This window comes from Leopardus geoffroyi, chromosome A3, assembly GCF_018350155.1.
Source record: "Leopardus geoffroyi isolate Oge1 chromosome A3, O.geoffroyi_Oge1_pat1.0, whole genome shotgun sequence".
Classification (NCBI taxonomy): domain Eukaryota; kingdom Metazoa; phylum Chordata; class Mammalia; order Carnivora; family Felidae; genus Leopardus; species Leopardus geoffroyi.
Genome location: NC_059336.1, coordinates 108234696 through 108251863, shown reverse-complemented (window position 1 = coordinate 108251863; position 17168 = coordinate 108234696). Strand labels below are relative to the sequence as shown.

The window sequence follows — 17168 nt, the reverse complement described above, 5'->3', positions numbered from 1 at the left end:
GGTGGAGATGGAAGTCCTCAGGTGTCAACTTTCAACTCCCACTCTGATGTTCTGAGCAATTCAGTTCTGCTCCCAGATTTGCATATGTCCCAGTACAGTGTTTCTCAATGGAGGTTTTATTAGCATTTTGGGTAGGACAATTCTTCCTTGTGTGGGACTGCCCTCTATTTTAATACTGCTCCCAGCCACACTGGCATCAACAACAAAAATAGCCACATATATTTCTGAATGTCTAGGGTTGGGCTGGGGTGGAGGATGGGGGGGGGGTGGTGACTGGATTGAGAATGTTTGCCTATCATGTCCTTGGGAGAACTGTCACTCACATCAAACTGTAGTATTGTAGTATTCCTTTCTATCTCATATAGTATATTTCCTGAGAGAAGTTCTGGTATGTAAAATATTGTCGCTCTGATTTCCAATACTTAGCACCCAAGTGGTGTTTCACTGCCCTCTGTAGATTCACAACCAAGATTTCACCTGCCCTTTATCACACAGTTTCTGGGATCACATAGGAGGGCACTGAATCTAGTCTTTGCAGGTTATGGAAGTCTTCACAGAGGAAGGACCCTCCAGACTGAGACTTAAAAGACAAGTAGAGAATTAGCCAGGCAAGAAGGTATACTCCATACCAAGGGTAGAGAGATTACATTTGAAGAAACTAAAGTAGTTCCCTTTAAGGAGAATGACAAACGAGGCTAGAAGGTAAGCAGGGACCAGTCCATTAAGGAGCATGTAAGTTGTGTTGAATAATTCACATTTCTTCCTGAGAAAAAAAGGGAGCTGTTGGTGGGTTTTCAGCACTGAAGTAACATGGTCTAATTTGCTCCTTAGAAATAGTCCACCAGCTGCAGGTGGCGAATGAATTGAAGGCAGGTGGCAAGACTGGAGATGAGCTGGGAGAATAGGAGACCATTATAGCAGTCCAGGTGGGAGAAAATGATGGTCTGAATGAACATATGGACTCAGCATCAACATTGGGTGATGTCTTTGAAATTGTGGGTTGAGATGAATTCTCATAGGGAAAATAAGTAGAATAGGTAGGTAGAAAACAGGTTCCTAGAAAACCCCAACATTTAGACTGTGAGCAAAGGCAGAGGATCTAGCAAAGGAGGCTAGGAAGGTGGAATCCATTATGTGGAAATGGAATGGTATGGTAGCCATAGGTGTGTACCACTTAGGAGTCCCTTCAAGGAAGCACCTGCTGTAGGAGTGTGAATCGCTGACAGCCTCCAGCTACCATGCCTTTGGGATCCATCACAGAACTCATACAGAGGTCTCAGTCTCCCCAGATGCTCCCAACAAATGACTGAGCACAGCCGGCCATTCCTGCCCATGGAATTTCCTCTAGTGGGCAGCTTTGCTCCGGGGCACTCCGTGAGCCTACTGAGCCAGTTACAGACCGTCCCTGCAGACTGAGGCTCTTCCTACCCAGTCCTTCTTCCTTCTTTCTCTCCTTTCACAGGTATGAAGCCATGCATTGCAGTCTGAGAGTCTTCCCTCCTACTCCTGCTCCCTTCCCTCTTTATCCTTCACAGGTGCATCTTACACTTCTAATTCAATTTTGCCATCTGCTGAACTAGTACAATTGATATCAATGAAGCGAAGGAGGGAATTTTAAGAGAGTGATCAAGCTTGTGATAAATGCCAGAAAGAGACTGACAAGGAGGGAGACAGAAAAGTGTCACCAGATCTGTCACTATGGAGGTTAGTGTCAGTCTAACTATTGAAGTCCATAGTCCCTGTTCTGCTATTGTGTCTCCTCTTAGTGTTACTCTCCCAGATCCCCTTCAATTTGGTCATACATTATAGTCTTCATACATCGCATCCAGATACCCTCATTATGGACACATTTAATTTGTTAATATCTTTTTTTTTCACTTTATTTTTTAAGTATTTTTTAAATGTGTATTTATTTTCAGAGAGCGCACGTGCACATGAGCACCATCTGGGGAGGAGCAAAGACAGAGAGAGAGAGGGAAGGAGAGAGAGAATCCCAAGCAGGCTCCATGCTCAGTACAGAGTCCCACAGGGAGCCTGATCCCATAACCCTAGGATCATGACCTGAGCTAAAACCAAGAGTCAGACGCTCAACTGACTGAGCCCCTCAGGTGCCCTGTGAATATCTTTGTAAATTCTGGCACCAGGAGGTGAGTTCAGTATTCCACAGGCAGTCTGATCAATGTTGACGATAGGAAGATTATAACTACCTGTTATCTGAACACTATATTTTAGCCTAAACTTTGATTCAGTTTTTTTTTTTTTTTTTTAATAGCCATGACAAACTCAGGGCTGCTGTACTGCTCAACACCAAGGGATGCCATTCAGATTATATACTCCTCAAGTCCAACCTGGCCCTTGGGTCCTGATTTTAAAAATCTCCTTGGGGTGCCTGGGTGGCTCAGTCGGTTAAGCATCCGACTTCGGCTCAGGTCATGATCTCGCGGTATGTGGGTTGGAGCCCTGCGTCGGGCTCTGTGCTGACTGCTCAGAGCCCGGAGCCTGTTTCAGATTCTGTGTCTCTCTCTCTCTCTGACCCTCCCCCGTTCATGCTCTGTCTCTCTCTGTCTCAAAAATAAATAAACGTTAAAAAAAATTTTTTTTTAAATCTCCAAAATCCACATTTGCTCCCCTCTTAATCATATCATCAGAAGCGTTCTTGAAACCTCATTGCCATAAAATTCTGGGGACAGGAAACCTGGTCTTGTGCATCCTACTATAAATTTCCTGTCTTGCCAAGAGTTCATCAGACCAGATACCATTTTCTCATCACCAAGCACATATAACAACACCAACAACAAAACAAGGCACAGAGTACCTCTACCCAATATTACTACCAGGTGAGGTCTTGAAAAGACAAACAAATTAGACAAGATCCTAGAGCCTTGTTTGGATAGACAAGAACTTCCTATCTTCTTGAGAAGCCAGGAGTTTGAGGGGGTGCTGTTTGGCCAGCACTGTAGTTAATATCTTTTTAACTCAACTAATCCTTGAGGGGTACAGGCTGTGTGAAAAATAGATAACGAAGTATCAAGGGACTGCAAGAAAGGACAGGTGGGTTACAGGCTGGGTAAGAGACTAAGAGATGCTAAGATAATCTTATTGATGAAACTCCTGATTATATTAACCTTTTATCCCATGGTAGATTACAGCATAGTGTTTCCCAGTTCCTTTTTACATAATATCTAGCCTACAGTTCCCCTTAGATACTCCCAGTTAAAGGGCATTGCCCTGACCCTTAGTTCCCAAATATAGAGTGAGACCACTATGGGCCCAGATCGAGTTGGTCCAGAACAAATGTGGTGATATACACTTTTTCCAGAGTATGTTATTGCCCAGAGCGTTATCATGCTGGCCTTTTTTTAAACAAGCTTTATTCTAGGGGCACCTGGGTGGCTCAGTTGTCTAAGCGTCTGACTCTTGACTCTTGGTCTTGGCTCAAGTCATGATCTCACGGTTCGTGAGTTCAAGCCTCGTGTAGGGCTCTGCGCTGAAGTGAGGAGCCTGCTTGGGATTCTCTCTCTCCCTCTTTCTCTGCCCCTCCCTTACACTCTCTCTCTTTCTCAAAAGAAATAAGTAAACTTAAAAAGAAGAAGAAGAAGAAGAAGAAGAAGAAGAAGAAGAAGAAGAAGAAAACTTTATTCTAGTAATTCTTACTCTTAGGAGGACTCCAACCCCCACTCCCAACAAAACCTGTGGTAAAGCTATCTGCTTACAGATCTAGAAAGTTCATCTCTTTGGGGAAAAAAAAATTCACTAATTTGGTTTAAACCTGGTATGGAGGTTTTCTTGATCAAAACACACCAAAAAAAAAAAAAATAGCAATAAAAGCTAAGTTAAATAATTCAAATAAAGTGCCAGGAGTTTTCCATTATTCCTACCCCTGCTCACAGTTCAAGGTGATGTGAAAACAACCCATTTCTCAAACTGACCCAGATCTCTGCCTAGGACATGGATCCATTTGCTGGGTCTGAGCTCATAGCAAAGCCCATCTGGATGGATCAAGGCATATTTCTTCTTGGTATGGGAGCCAAACTTCCTGCCTGGAATCTGATCATCTTGGTTACTTAAAGATACTTTTAAAAATATATATGTTTAGGAGTGCATGGGTGGCTCAGTCGGTTAAGCATCTGACTCTTGAGTTTGGCTTAGGTCACAGTGATCTCATGGTTCACAAGTTCAAGCCCCGTGTCAGATTCTGCACTGAGCATGGAGTCTGCCTGAGATTCTCTCTCTCTTTCGTTCTGCCCCTCTTCCCCACTCTCTCTCTCTCTAAAATAAAAAAATAAAATATGTATATATGTTTAAATCAAGACTCAGTTATGAACTTCCCCAGCTAAGCATCTGATACCATCAGAATGGTTTAAACCTGTGTTGACGGAATAACAAAAGGAAGGAAACTCATGAAAATTTCCCTGATGCTCTGTATTTTATTTACAAATAGCTGACCCCTCTGTGAAATTTGTGAATAGCCTTTTACAAGCATAAATGTGGCACCACATATAGGCAGTCTTTCTCTATCTCAACCTCGAAACTGTTAACTGGGCATCAATATCTGAAAATGTTTACATGAATTTTAATGCTGAAAAGTATAATACTCTTAAGTTGCTGATACTGGTATTTAGGGTTTACCTCTCACCTAACTCTCAGGTCATTCCAAATAAACCCAAAACACCATGTCTGCAAATCTGAATGCAGTCTGTTTCTGCTATGTGGTGCAAGTCTCTTAATTAGTCTCTCTGGCCCCATTTTGTTCTTCTTCTGATAATACTACACTTGGGCAATAAACATAATTTCTTAAAATGCCAACAATGGAAATATGGAAGTCCTGAGGGGAAGCTAAATTTGGAATGAATGTGAGTTCACTTTTAAGTATGTTGAGTTTGAGGGGATGAAAAGGCATTAAGGAGGAGACATTACAAGGACAGTGACAGATTTAGGAAGTGCAAGAGGGAATTAGATCGTGATGTGTAAATGTGAGTCATATAAGTAAAGATGGTAGAATCAATCATGAGATCTCTAAGTGAAAGTTTGAGAGTATAGAGCAGTGGTGAGCAATCTTTCTTTCTTTCTTTCATTCAAGAAAGGACCACTTAAAAGAAGCAGAAAGTGTTTACAAATCTTGTTTTTGAAACATTCAAAGTGAAAATAATGTTACTGTCTTCCATAACAAGACCTTATGCTCTGGGATGATTTATTGAGATATGAATATCTATTCTTCTCCCAGGCAGTGTTTTCTAGCTTGCCCTAGCTTGCTATATTTGTGATGTGTAATCTAAGGTAAAAAGAATGTAGACCTGAGTGGGGAAATGAGAAGAGAAGGGGAATAATTTAGCTAGAAAGGAGTTAAGTCAACCTTCAAAGTGTTGGAAGAAAGGGAGAAGGGAGGTAACCAAAAGCCCAATCAACTAGGTCCTAGAGAAAGAGTTTGGGGATTTATAGAGAGAGAGAATAGAATGGAACCCAAGTGTGTCTCTGTAACCATAAATGGGTTCTCTGATGTTCTTTGAGGTCTGTAAATAAAGTTGGAATACCTTTTAAAAATTGCCGTGTATCTTTATATGTGATACTGAGCAGAGTCTAGGCATATGGGACCCCAGGACTTATTAGAGTTCCAAGAAGAATGCCAATGAGAAATTTGGCAATGGTTTTGAACTGCTAAAATGTTAACTGATCATACTAAGAAGTCATGACACAGAAACAGCTTTCAAATCTTTTCTAACTTAATTTGCATTGCTTTTTAGAGTTTAAAAATGTTTTCACTTTTATATCTTCTTTTATCTTTGGGTGATCCCTTAAATTATCATCATCTGTAATTTACAGATGGGGAAATTGAAGCTTAGAGAAGTGAAAACCAGAAAGAGATCAGGCTTAATGATTAGTTCCACTCAATTGAATACCTACTGAGCCTTGCTTACTGAGATTCAGGTTGTGCTACATCGTGGGGGCACAACAATGATTAAAATGTGTATGCAATCCTCAGCCACCATACCATTCTTTCTTGACTCTTCCCCAGTTCTAAGAAGACTCATATCTCCTGTAAGCCTGGGCCAGGCTGGTTCATAAGGAGATCCAACTCTGAGCATCATCGACACAGACAGCCCATTTACAGGAAGAATCGACTCTAGGGTACTCTGGCAGTTCCATGCCTGTGATGTAGTCATCAAAATTGCAAAAATAAGGAAGATATGGGAACTCTTACATACCACTGAGTGGAAAATAAATTGGTACAATTACATTAGAAGGCAATCTAGCAACATTTATTAAAACGAAAGATGCCCTTATCTTACAATCCAGCAATTCCATTTCTCTCTCTATCTTTGCAAGAAACTCTCCCATCAACGCATAAGGAGTCATGTAAAGGAATATTCATTGAAGCATCATGTATAACAGGAAAATAATTGGAGACAATCTAAATGTTCATCATCCTGAGAATGGTTAAGTAAATTGTTGTATGACCACACAGTGAAATACCATATCATAGTTAAAATAAATGAACTAGAACTGGAGCTATAATATGCATCAATCTCAAAAAATAGAATATCTAGTGAAAACAAAAAAGTGGCAGGAGAGCCATAAGGCATGCTACCATTTACATTAACTTTAGACCCATGGAACAATAGTACATATTTCCATGTGTGATAAACATTTTAAAATACTCTTAATGATAGTAACTCCAAATTTAGGATAGTTGTTACCTCTGCTGAAAAAGAAGGATAATGATAGAGTACGCAGAAGCCTTTAGCCAAATCTGTATTTCCCCCAAAGTGGATTGGAAAAAAAATATGGCAAAAAGTAAATGTTTGACAAAAACTGGTGGGAAAGATGAGTTTGTAATATTATTTTCTATATCATATATACTTGAAATATTTCATTTAAAAATATAAATGTTCTTTTAATGGTGGAATTACAGGATTTTTCTCTTTGTGCAGAAATTTCTTTTTTTTCCTTTTTCCATGTTAAAATTCCATCCATACTTTGATATTTAATTCAAGTCTCACTACCTTATTGAGAATTTCTATGACAATCTTGTCAGTCCATACTATGCTCTTCCTTTTCTAAACCACAATAGGTCTATAAAGTTCTCTTGTATTCTATGATGATTTTATCAAAATGACTTTTGTTCTCAGTATGTTGAAGCCACATTTTAGGTACTGAGAAGGGGTAGGAAAAAAAAAATAAAGTTCTCTTGTATACAATGTTTGTATGACCAGAATTCTTTCATGTTGTTTAAATATATATTGCATTGCAGTAATATTTGGCTTTATTGTACACAAACCTTGTTTCTCCAATTATATTGTAAGGACCTTAAGAGCAGAGATAATGTCTTGAACTTTTAAAATCCTTCCCCAGTGCCCAGCAGAGTCTAACCAGACATTTATTAAAAGAAAAGTGGTGTATAAACCAATAATTATTACTCTTGCTACAAAGCCTTTATCTAGAAAGTTGAAAATACTAGTTGGAGCTACATTTGCTTTTATTTTCCCAGAGAGAGAATAGTAATGAGCTGTGAAATGACCAAAACTCAGGCAGCAGAAGGGAAAAAAAGAAATAGCGGGTTTGTATATTACACATTCTGGATAATCAGTTCTTGAATGATTAAGTGTGGAAAATCTCTTATGAGTAAAAGCAGATTTTAAAATTTTATTTTATGACTATGGACTTGTTTCATAGATCACTTCCAGTTTTCAGCTGATCCTAGGCCAAACTTACAAATTATTTTGGAAAAACATTTCCTCTTATAATATGCTACATAGCCACACACAAATATACATTGTTATCAGTCTGCCTTCATTCTGGTATTTATTTCTCCTCAGAACCAAAAGTTGGGTATTGAAGAATGAGATCAATTTAAGGATCAGTATGGTTACTTTTAGCTTTGCAGTAGCTGCTAGGCCAAAACTACTGCCACTTTTGTGCCTGAAGAGTTTCCCAAGGAAACTTTTGTAATATTGTATGAAACCAGGCCACTATCTCATGGTTCTTTGGCCTAAGTACTATAACACTCAAAACACAGTTCTCTAAATTAAAACTTACCTCCATCTGTATTTATGACTGCATTTTTTAACTCTACAGTGTGCCTCAGGGACTTATATCTCTTATTACCCTCCTCTATCTCTATGTCATTTGTGTCCTAATGAACATAACTAAGGGCACAAAAATATCATGCAATTTGGTAAAAGATCATATATTCCCTCATTTTCACTCATTTTTAAAATGTTAGTGTTGAAGCAAAACCCTGAAGTAAAGTGACCAGAATTTTCCTATAGTAATGAGGAGCTTTATCATTGGTCTCTGCAATTTTTCCTTTCCCTAAGTAAAGTCAGAAAAATGCTATTATACAAATTATATATACATATATATATATATACACACACACACAGAGTGAGAGAGAGAGAGAGAGAGAGAGAGAGAGAGAGAGTAGATTGGGTCCTAAAATTTCCCTAAAGGATAAGTGTTTGTAACTTAGAATTAATTTCCCCATGAAAATATTGTGATTATGGTTAGATTTACAACCCAACGTATTAGTAGGTATGAGAGGATAGTAGATTAATAAATTGTATCTTGTTTCCTTATCTATAAATTTATCATAGTAAAAAGAGAAGTATTTTTCCCTTCTCTTCTCTAGAGGGAGGGTTAAGATGGTGATTTTCTAAAGCCTCAGGGAGGCAGAAAACATAACTCTCTGGCAGGGGAAGGTGGTTCTAAGAAAAGGGGAGTGGCTTCACTTCAGGAGAATTTGGATCTGTTGAATCCCGAAGGATAGAGAATCAGACAGGGGTCGGTTTCCATAAATGGTAAAGACCTATGTCTACTCCTAGATAGCATATCAGGATAGTAGACACCTCTGACGAGGATGCCAGCAAGGACATATTGCCCCAGATGCAGTAAAAGTATTAATTTATGCTAAACTGAAACAACAAGGGTGCATATTATAAACTCTAGGGTTACTGTTAACAGAATAGTAAAATTATGTATAAACAACATAATGTATAAATAGAAGAAAGATGGCATAATAATTTTTATAAGTAGTCAATTAAATCAAAGGAAGGCAAGAAAGAAGGACCAAGTAACAAATAGTATAAATAGAAAACAAAATAGTAAGGTGTTAGCTATGAATCCAAATATATCCTTAATTACCCTAAATATAAATGGTATAATATTCCATTAAAAAGCAGAGATTTCCAAACTGGTTTTAAATATAAAGATTTAATAATATAATATTATGATAAGTATATATATGCTGTTTACAAAAGATATAAAAGTTACAATCTAAAATTATACCACAGAAGTACCAGAGGGTGTGCTATGCCCCTTCAGACCAGCTGCTGCCATTGGATTTCCAAGGTCATAGTCCCAGTTTGGAGCAGCGTCCATCTGTAAGGGGGATGGAGGGTGCTGGGCTCTGGTCTGCTCACAGGGAGAGGTCAGGGACAGGGTCAGTATGGTGGGCATAAGTATATCTTCCCAAGTTCTCTTACAGTCCCTGCTGGGGCTCCCTGACTTATTTTGGTTGGTTCCTAGTGCTACTTCTTTTATAAAATACACTTTGTAGAACTGATTATATTATCTTGTTTACTTCGTGTGCATTTGTACCTTTTTGTCTCCATCTTCCAAAACAGGTATGTTGGGGGAAAAAGTAATCTAGTAAAATCCCAGACAGAGAAAAATAAACAAATAAGTAAAGTAATTACCACAAAAAAATTAAAGGTGAAACAAAGACATTTTATGCAAACACTAACCCAAAGTAAGCTGGTACAGCTATACAATAATATCTACAGTAGACTCTAGGGAAAGAAGCATTATTAGAAATAAAGTGTGATATTTCATGATAATAATATTAACCTATCAGGAAGATATAACAATTCTAATTTTGTACACAACCGACAACACACTACAAAATATATACAGCAAAAGAATTGCTGAAACTGCATGGAATAATAGACGAATCTATAATCACGGTAGGAGCCTTTAATACATCTCTCAGTGTTGGAAAGAATGAGAAAAAATTAGTGAGGGTACACAACATTTAAATATGACTAACAAAATTGACACAGTTGATGCATACTGAATATTTTAGGCAACAACTGCAGAATTTACTTTTGTTTCACGTGAGCATTGAATAGTTACTAAAAGTGACAATTCTTGGGCCATGAAGCAAGCCCCTCACCATATTTCAAAAGAAATCATGCAGAGTATGTTCTCTGAGCAGAGGGGGATTAAGTTAGCAGTCAACAGTTTTTAAAAACGACAAAATTCCCAAACACATAGAAATTAGCCAATATACTACTTCTAAATAATCCAGTAGTCAAAGAAAAAATAACAGTGGAAATGAAAAAATATTTTGAACTCAATAAAAACATGACACATTAAAAATTTTAAGATGCAGCTAAAACTGTGTTCGGGGTGAAATTTATAATCTTAAAGGCTGAAATGTATGGCTTTAAACAAGAATTACCTAAGTATCCATCTCAAGAACTTAGGAAAAAAAACCAATAAAACCTGAAGAAAGTATAAAAAAGGCAATGATAGGGGCACCTCGGTGGCTCAGTCAGTTGAGCATCCATCTCTTAGTTTCAGCTCAGGTTATGATCTCACAGTTTTGTGAGTTTGAGCCCCGTCAGGCTCGGCACTGACAGTGCAGAGTCTGCTTGAGATCCCCCCTGTCTCTCTGCTGCTCCCCCACTCACACTCTCTCTATCTCTCTCAAAATAAACAAATAAACTTAAAAAATTAATAAAATAGGGGCACCTGGGTGGCTCAGTTGGTAAGTGTCCAACTTCAGCTCAGGTCATGATCTCGCAGTTCGTGAGTTTGAGCCCCACGTCAGGCTCTGTGCTGACAGCTCAGCGCCTGGAACCTGCTTTGGATTCTGTGTCTCCCTCTCTCTCTGCCCCTCCCCTGCTCGTGCTCTATGTCTCTCTCAAAAATAAATAAACATTAAAAAAGATTTTTTAAATTAATAAAACAAAAAAAAGTAACGGTAAAGTGAAGAGAAAAAATTAATGAAAAATGTAGAGAAGAGTCACTGAAAAAAATAATAGAACTGGTAAATCTAGCAAGACAGATCACACATATAAAACAGAAACAAGAACAAAAAGGGTACATATTACCTTTATCAGGCTTGGAAATGGGGACATCACCAGAAATCATACAGACATTACAAGTTGAATTAAAAATATTTTAGAAAACCTAATGTCAATAAATTTGAAAATTTAGATGAAATGGGAAATTTCTAGGACAACCCAATACAATAAGTGACACCAAAGAAGTAGAAAACATGAACAGTCCTATCAACCAAAGAAACTAAATAGTGACTAAAAATCTTCACACAATAGGGGCACCTCGGTGGCTCAGTCCATTAAGCTCTGACTTGAGCTCAGGTCATGATCTCGTGGTCCATGATTTCAAGCCCTGCTTTGGGCTCTGTGCTGACAGCTGGGAGCCTGGAGCCTGCTCCAGGTTCTGTGTCTCCCTCTCTTTCTGTACCTCTCCCTCTCATGCTCTGTCTCTCTCAAAAATAAGCAAACATTCTTTTTTAATCTTCACACAATAAATCTCCAGAATTTGATGTCTTCACCAGTATATTTTCCCAATATTTAAGGAAGAAGTAACATCAATCGTATGTAAACTTTTTCAGAGAACAGAAAAAAAGAAATGATAACTTATTTTATGAGGCCAATAAAGTGTTGATCCCCAAACCTGAGAAGGTCATTACAAGAAAGGAAAATTACAGACCAGTCTCTCTCTTATCAAAGATGAAAAACTTCTAAATTAAATATCAGCAAAACAAACCCAATAATATATTATACATAAAATGTGTGTTTTTTTCAAGCATTCAAAGTTGGTTTAACATTAACATCTTATTATGTACCCAATTAATAATATAAAAGAAAATTTATATATTCATCCTTGTAGATACAGAAAAAGTTTTGATAAAATTCAACATCTATTCATGATTTAAAACTCTTAGCAAACTAGGGATTTCCTCTCTTTTTGGTAGTCTTTTATTTTGAAAGAGTTTCAGACTTCTAGAAAAGTTGTAAAGAAAAAGGAAAAACTCCTGTATCACCCTCAGCAAGATTCTGTAATTATTTCCATTTTATCATATTTGTCTTTTTTTTTTTAATTTTTTTTAATGTTTATTTATTTTTGAGACAGATAGAGACACAGCATGAGCAGGGGAGGGTCAGAGAGAGAGGGAGATACAGAATCTGAAGCAGGCTCCAGGCTCTGAGCTGTCAGCACAGAGCCCGACGCGGGGCTCGAACTCACGGACCATGAGATCATGACCTGAGCCAAAGTCAGACGCTTAACCGACTGAGCCACCCAGGCGCCCCACACATTTGTCTTTTTAATATCACTTTGTCTATTTAAAATCTATTTACTTTTCTGAACCATTTACGAGTAAGACATGATATCTCTTTATCACTAAAATGCTTCAGTATATAATTTTAAGGACAATCCATGCATATAATCACAGTAAAATTACCAAAACAAGGATATATAATTTAATGTAATCTATAGAACTTACTAAATCTCACCAGTTTTCCTAATACAACTTTTTGTAATTAAAAAAAAAAAAGTATTTTTTTCTGGTCCAGGGTCCAATCCAGGATCACACATTACACGAGTTGTCATATCACTTTAATCTTTTAAAATCCAAAATATTCATTATCTTTACTTTTTATTTTATGATCCTGATGTTTTGAAGTGTACAAGCTTGTTATTATGCAGAATGTACCTCTACTGGGTTCAATTAATGTTTCCTCATGAATTGATTCAGATAATGCATTTTTGGCAGGAATACCAAAGCAATAATATTATACCTGCGACAGCATATTACATCAGGATGCCCATGGCTTTGGTTTGTCCCATTACTGGTAGTGTTAACTTTATTGCCGAGTTAAGGTGATGTATATCACATTCCTCTCTTATAAAATTAGAGTTTCCTCTATGTAACTAAAGGTATTTTATGTGGAGATATTTTGAGACTATGTAAATATCTTGTTTTTCATTAAATTTCACCCACTAACTTTTTTTTAAAGTTTATTTTTTTGGTGGGGGGAAAGAGGCAGAGAGGGAGAGAGAGAGAGAATTCCAAGCAGGCTCCACATTGCCCGCACAGAGCCCAACGCAAGTCTCAAATTCATAAAACCTGAGATCATGACGTGAGCCAAAACCAAGACCCAGATGCTTAACCAACTGAGCCACCCAGGCATCCCTCACCCACTAACTTTTAACATCTTTTGATGATTCTTTCCTGAATTAATCATTACTCTGCTTACAAAATGATGATTTTCCAACCTAATCATTCCTTATATATTTATTAGTTAGAATTTCAAAACTGGGTCAAAGACTTGAACAGGTACTTCCAAAAAGAGAATCCCCAAGTGCCCAATAAACACAGCAAAAGCACAGGTTAAAATCAGAAGATGGGAGCCACTGGAACTCTCTTCTATGCTGCTGGTGAGGATGTAAACTGGTATATCACTTTGGGAAACTGTTTGGCAATTTCTAAGAAAACTGAATATGGGAGTAACCTACAAACCAGTAGTGGCCAAAATTTGGAAAAAACAAAATGCCCATCAATAGTAGAATAGCTACATAGATTATGTATCTCTGTGCAAGGCAATGCTACGCAGAATGAGAATGGACAGACTGCTGCTACACATGGATGAAGCTTTTAAACATGTCAAGTGAAAGAAACAGCACACAAAAATGTGCATTTATTTAAGGTTCCAAAACAGAAGAGATTAGGTTACTGTGATAGAAGTCAGGATTATCTTTTTTTCTTTTTTTAATTTTTGTTTAATGTTTGTTTATTTTTGAGAGAGGGGGAGAGAGAGAGAGAGAGAGAGAGAGAGCAAGCAAGTGAGCGGGGCAGGGACACAGAATCCGAAGCAGTCTCCAGGTTCTGAGCTGTCAACACATATCCTGATGCAGGGCTGAAACCCAGGAACCGTGAGATCATGACCTGAGCAAAAATCAGATGCTTAACTGACTGAGCCGCCCAGGTGCCCTGAGGATTGTGGATATCTGACAGGAAGTTGTAATTGAGTGGGAGCATAAAGGGATTTCTAGAGTACTAGAGGTCCTCCTTGATCTTCATACTGGTCACAAGGGAGTGTTTACTTTGTAAAAAGTCATTGAGATCTTACCCTTCTGATTTGTGCCATTTTATTTATTTATGATATATTCAATAAAAGGTTTATGTAAAAAGTCATACTCACATGAATACTTGTAGAACAGTCAGAACACAGAACACGATTTATAACCAAATAAATTCTATTTGTTTGAATTTGCCCAATCTAAGAATATCCTATAAACGGAAATCCAAACATACAAAACAGAAAATTACTCGTGGCACAAAAGCACCTTTCACTTTACAAAGCAACACATCAGATGCATGAAAGGAACAAGGATGAGACTCATAGCAGATCTATTTTTCAATTTTGGAAATTTATCTGAAGAAAAGAAATGACTCAACAGAAGCACAAATCTTGCTGTGAAAATGTTCATTTTGAACATGATGTCTGCTGACAAAACACTAAAATCAACCCCAAATCCAACCCCTGGATCAAGATTTAATAAATTATGATATACCAGTACAAGAAAATAACATACATTAAAAATGATGTATAGAGTTCCTTATAGAAACGCTAAAAAAATTTGCAAGTATAATGTTAGGTAGAAAAATTGAAATGTAAGGTGATATGTATACCGTGATTCTAACTATGTAGAAGTGAACCAATAGGTAAGATGAAAAAAGTAAGACTTGTATTGGAGTGATAGATTTACGGATTTTTTTTTGAGGGTTTGAGGGGGTAAACTTCCCTCCATTCCCTATAACTATTCTCTCTGTCTCTGTCTCTGTCTCTGTCCCTCTCTCTCTCTCTCTCTCTCTCTTTTTGAAGATCTAATTGGCTTTATTAAAAGATTCACAAATGAGACAGCACCCCACCTAGCAGGTAGAAGGGCGTTCCCCTCCATGAATATTTTTTATTATTATTTGGATCAGTTAGAGTTCTTTTGTGGCGAGCAATAGAAATGAACTTAAATAAAAGAAGAGATTTATGGAGCCATAGAGGAGTAACTTAAAGAATCAAAGGAATAACTGAATGTCCTAGAGGAAGGAAGAGCCAGGAAGTTTACAGAGATCTTAGAAACAACATTCCCTAACCAGCTCTCTGGTATTCTGCCTCCCCCTCCCCACCATGACTTGTTTTAAATGCCTTCTGTCCCTGTGTGCCTCTACTCGAGGTTCAAATTATTGGGAGAGAAAAATCTGATCGTCCTAGCCTGAGTCAAGTATCCACCTTGTCTTGTGGCAATCACATCAGGACAACCTGGAATTGGGGAAAGGCACTTTCCTAAGGAAGAAGGGTAGTGTTGTTACCAGAAGAACAGGGAGCTGACGGATGCTGGGTAGAGAAAACAACAGTTCCGTGAAATCTTCATCACCTTTTCAATAAATCAGAATATTCCTACCTTCTTAGAGTAAATGAAAATATGCCTATTGGAAAAATTCGCACAATTTAAAAGAGTATACAGTAAAAGAGTAATGGAAAAGCAAGCATCCTTTATCCCGCTACCCATAACTTTGTGTTTATTATCTATTGCGTAACAAATTGCCCTCAAAAGATTAATGGTTGCCTAGGGCTGGGAGGACTGGGGATGATAGCTAAAGAGAACAGGATTTCCCTTTTTTTTTTTTTAATCGTGTTCTAAAATTAGATTGTGGAAATGGTTGCACAACTCTGAATATACTAAACCACTGAAATTTCAGTGGGCACATGTTAAGGTATGTGAATTATATCTCACTAAAGCTATGTGGAAAACTACTAGTTTAACCAGCTATCTCAATTTTCCCTGGGCTTCCCTGGTTTTAGCACTCACAATCCCTTATCCCAGGAAACTCAGTCCTAGTAAATCCTGGACAGCTGATCATCCTATACAAAATGTAGCAGCTTAAGACAATAAATGTTTGTTAGCTCATAGTTTTTCTAGATCAAGAATCTAGGAGGAGCTTAACTGGGAGACTCAGGGTTGCAGTCAAAATGTCAGTGGGGATGGAGTGTCTGGGTGGCTCCGTTGGTAAAGTGTCTGACTCTTGATTTCGGCTCAGGTCATAATCTCATGGTTCTCGAGGGTTTCTGCGCTGACAGCTCAGAGCCTGCCTGGTTTTCTGTCTCCCTCGCTCTCTGCCCTTCCTCCGCTTGCTCTCTATCTCTCTCTCTCTCTAAATAAATAAATGAAAATCAACTTAAAACAAAAAGATGTCATTAGGGCTGCAGTCATCCGAAGGCTTGACTTAGGCCAGAGGATTTGCTTCCAAGCTTACTTGTGTGGTTTTACCAAGAGGCCTCAATGTCTTGCCTTGTAGGTCTCTCCATAGAGTGCCCTCATGACAGGACAGTTGGCTTTCCCCAAAAGCGTCTGATCTGAGAGTAAGAAAAAGAGACTAACATGGTTGTTGTAGAGTCTTTTATAACCTAATCTTAAATGCGTGTGTCATTTTTTCTGTCATATTTTATTGGCCGCCCAGATCATCTCTGGGACAATGTGCAAGGGAACAATCTGCTGCCATTTCCAGGAAGCAACAAGCATGGGGCTGTCCCAGAGGCTGGCTCCCGTTAGCTGTGATGCGAACTCTAACCCTATCAGCATTTTACTAACGTTTTTCTGGTTTTTAAACTAAAACACGCCCATTATGGAACATATGAACAGTGTGAGAGAGTACAAGAGAAAACATGTTATGGTGAATACCTTTGTATATAAATTTTACTTCTATCTCTGATTAGATAGGATAGATCCATAGGTGTGCAATTATTACAGCATGTGATTTAAGTATCTTAAGACTTGTTGCATATTGCCAAAATGCTTGTCTGATGCTTGCGTTGCATCAGAGTGCCCATTTTGCCATACCCTTGGTGGCCTTAAGTATTATTGTTAGAAACTCTGCCAATTTCTGTGTGAGAAGTTGTATCTCCTTGTTTCAGAGTGCCTTTTTCACAGTAAGGTTAAACATTTTCCCAGGTTTAGTGGCCGCTGCTAATAAGTAAGCATATAAATCCTTTCTAGATACATTCATGCATTCACTTGATATTTATTGAGTGCCTAGTGTAAGAACATAGAAGTGCCCCAGCCCCCAAGATGCTCACATTCAC

At 38.1% G+C, this 17168-nt stretch overlaps 1 long non-coding RNA gene and 1 other non-coding gene across 2 annotated transcripts in view; both read left to right on the top strand.

Moving 5' to 3' along the window:
- Positions 1–17168, top strand: part of LOC123581211 — a 35230-nt gene that overhangs the window by 6842 nt on the left and 11220 nt on the right. The window lies entirely within an intron of this gene.
- On the top strand, positions 7089–7160 carry LOC123581766. Its single transcript, XR_006703997.1, has one exon. It is a non-coding gene; the product is annotated as a small nucleolar RNA SNORD59 (small nucleolar RNA).